Source organism: Dipodomys spectabilis, unplaced genomic scaffold (assembly GCF_019054845.1).
Source record: "Dipodomys spectabilis isolate Male_0828 unplaced genomic scaffold, ASM1905484v1 ptg000142l, whole genome shotgun sequence".
Lineage (NCBI taxonomy): Eukaryota > Metazoa > Chordata > Mammalia > Rodentia > Heteromyidae > Dipodomys > Dipodomys spectabilis.
This window is the reverse complement of record NW_024870819.1, coordinates 874,540-878,146: the sequence shown is the minus strand read 5'-3', so window position 1 is coordinate 878,146 and position 3,607 is coordinate 874,540.

Sequence of the window (3,607 nt, the reverse complement as noted above, 5' to 3'; positions counted from 1 at the left end):
ATAGCCCCCCCAAAAAATAAAATACCTAGGAATTAACTTAACTAAAGAAGTGAAGGACCTCTATGATGAAAACTTTAAAATATTGAAAAATGAAATCAAAACAGAACTTAGAAAATGGCAAAACCTCTCATGCTCCTGGATTGGAAAGATTAACATCGTGAAAATGGCAATACTTCCCAAGGCTATCTACAAATTCAACGCGATACCTAGGCTCTATCCCTGAGTTTTCTATTTTTTTTCAATGTATGTCATTTTACTTTTATTTATTTTTTTTTATTGTAAAGATGCTATACAGAGGGTTACAGTAACACGAGTGAGGTAATGAGTACATTTCCTCTTGAACATTGTTACCCCCTCCATTGTTTTCCCCCTACCATCCCTTCTCTCCCTACCTTCCCCCAGGTTCTTTTTTCTAGGTCTTTTGTTGTTCCATATGAATTTTTGGACTGTTTTCTGTATTTCAGTGATGTACGTCATTGGGATTTTAATAGGAATTGCATTGAATTTGTATATTAGTTTTGGAATATTACCATCTTTACCATATTAAGTCGGCCTATCCAAGAGCATGGGAGGTCTTTCTATTTCCTAGTGTCTTCTGCAATTTCTTTCTTTAACTTTTTATAGTTTTCATTAAATAGTTCTTTTACATCTTTGGTTAGGTTAATTCCTAAATATCTTATTTTTTGGGAGGTTATTGTGTCCCTGAGTTTTCTTGCTCAAGGCTAATGTTCTGCGACCTGAGCCACAGCCCCACTTGCCTTTTGATGGTTACTTGTAAGTAAGAGTCTCAAGGACTTTGGTGGGGGCCCCAGGGAAGGAAGAGTAAACACAACTCTGGTAGGCGACCCCTGCCCCCTGGTGGCCAGATGAGGGATATGCAGCCCCATGCCATTGTTCTCTAGACTTCAATTTTGGGAAGTGACCAGGGCCAAGCTGACTTTTATTCACGCTGAGTGCTGATGCATGCCAGAGCAGGTCTGTTCCCCCTAGGCCATGAGAGCTCCAGGAGGCCCAGCACCCAGGGGCACAAGGAAAGGAGAGGTCAGTTCCAGGCCGAGCTAAGAGCCTTTGCCCACAGACACCCCAACTTGGCCTTCCCTTCCTGATCACCATAAGACCTGTCAAAGAACAACCCAAAAAAACAAAATTGAAGCTATGACTCCAAGTGGAAGAGCTCTAGCATTGAACCAAAGAGCTCAGGGAAAGGGACCCCAAGCTTTGCGTTCAAGACCCCCAGTTGACTCTCCCCCATAAAACACAGGTTGGCTAATGTAAACTAGTAGGATTTGTGAAGTGTTTCTGAAGAATGGTGATACTGAAGAAAGCACCCTAATTCTAATGACAGCTGAACTCTGACATACAGCTATGTGCTGAGTCCTTCACAGGGTGCTGTTTGCTGGGGCTTTTCCACATTGGGGTTTTGTGCTGAGTCCTCAAAAAGGTGTTGTTTGCTGAGTCATCCCAAAGGGTGCTATGTGCTGAGTCCATTACATAACGTACTGTGTGCTGAGTCCTTCAAAAGGTGTGGTGTGCTAATTCATCCCAAAGGCTGCTCCTATGTACTGAACCCTTGAGAAGAGAGGGATGAGGAGAATTTTTCAAGTGTTGTGTGCCAAGTCCTTTACACAGGGTTCTCTGTACCGTCCTTCAAATGGTGCTGTGTGGTGAATCCTTTGTCAGTGTGGTATGTGCTGAGTCCTTCCACAGGGTGGTATGTGCTGAGTACTTCAAAATTGTGCTATGTGCTGAGTCTTTTGAAGGGTGGTGTGAACTGTTTTACACAGGGTGCTACATACTCAGCCCTTCAAAGGGGCTGTGTGTGCTCTTAACACAGGGTGTTATGTACTGAGTCCCTGGGAAAGAGTGCTACACGCTGAGTTTATCAAAGCATGCCATGTGCTGAGTCCTTTACACTGCGGGCTATGGACTCCCTCCTTCAAAGTGTGCTGTGCTGTGTGCTGAGTACTCTACACAAGGTACTATATGTTGAGTCCTTCAAAGGGAGCTGTGTGCTGAATCCTTTACACAGGGTGCTTTATGCTGTTTTTTGAAGTGTGCTGTGTGCTGAGTCATCTCAAAGGGTGCAATGTTCTGAGTCCTTGAGAGGTTGTTATACCCAACAGTCTCACACACACACACGCACACAATCACACACACACAATCACACACACACGCACACACACACACACACACACACACACACACACGAGGGTCACTGTGTACCTGGTTGGTGTGAGATGGAGGAGAGTCTCCTCCACCAGGGGGGCTAAGAGAGAATCAATTCCCAGGGAAGGGACTGGCATTGGGGGGGAGTGCTGTGCTGTGGTGAGGCTGCAATTGCCATGGCCTGGAAGGCTTAGGGCCTAATCAGGGCTGGGCTTGCAGCCAAGGGTGGAAGGAGGGGCTTAGTGGAAAAGTGGACATGGCCAAGGGAAAGAGGGGGCAGGGGCCAGGGCTCACTGAGATGGCAGCAGTGCCCAGGAGCATGGGGGAAAGCACTGGGGGAGGGGGCAGGCACAAGGTGGCCCAAGAGAGGAGTGGGGGCAGAGAGAGAGAGAGGAGAGAAAAGAGCAAGCACATGCATAAGGGCAAGCAGTTTCATCATCTGGCGGCCTCCCCAAACATTTGCACAGGTCCTGGTGGGGAGCACAGAGCCTATAGAGCTGGCACAGCAGGCACCCTGCCACGGGCAGCCACGAGGATGCGCGGTGGTCATGGCAGCCCTGAGATTGAGGTCCCGGTGTAGTGAGCATGGAGGTGATGGTGGCAGGGTCGGCCTTGGAAGAGGAGGAGGAGCAGAGGCCTCGTGCAGCTCCTCTATGTTTCCACAGATACACTTGCCTCCTCCCAGCAGCATGGTGTGTCAAACACAGTGCTTTCAACTTGGACCCGCATTGTCTCTCACAGTCGCCCAAAAGAGATGGCACACCCCTGGCCGGTTTTCAGCCCTGACCCGGTCCCAGCCCTCAGTCCTTGGACTCCAGGCCCACATGCACACAAAGCCACTGCCTACAGCTTCTCCCAGCAGCACAGGTGAGTGGCTGCCAAGGGCCCACAAACTGTGAACCCTCCCGCCCCACTTCTTCCCCTGCTGACATGGACCCAAGCCTCTTGCCTCCCCTCTCCCATCCTTCTCTCACCTGTGTTGCACCCCACAGTCTGCCATAGCCCTACCACAAATGTTCCCCAGGTGAGGGTGAGGGTGGGTGTCGACCCGGGGATCCCACCCCCATCCCTAGTGGTCAGTGTCCCAGGAAACGGGAAGATGCAGGAAAGAGTGAGAAGGAGGAGCCACAGAGCCCCTGGCCTGGAGCAGTGGGAGCAACACAGCTGTGCATCTGCACCCTTCTTCTCCCTGGTGGGAACCTGGTGGCTTTAGTCAGAGGTGGGGAGCAGCACCTCACCTGCCTTTCTGGATCTTTTCCTTTTTGCTGGGGGTGGTGGGTGTTGGATGGAGAAGATAGGCCCTCCTTGCTGTGTGAGCCCTTATCTTTTGTGCTCAGTCACCCTTTCCCTTGAGGAGGGTCCCAGAAGAGCCCACTAGGGAGGTGAGGGCATTGGGAGTCAGATAGAAGGTGAATATCTGGGAGGAACACACCCCTTCCCA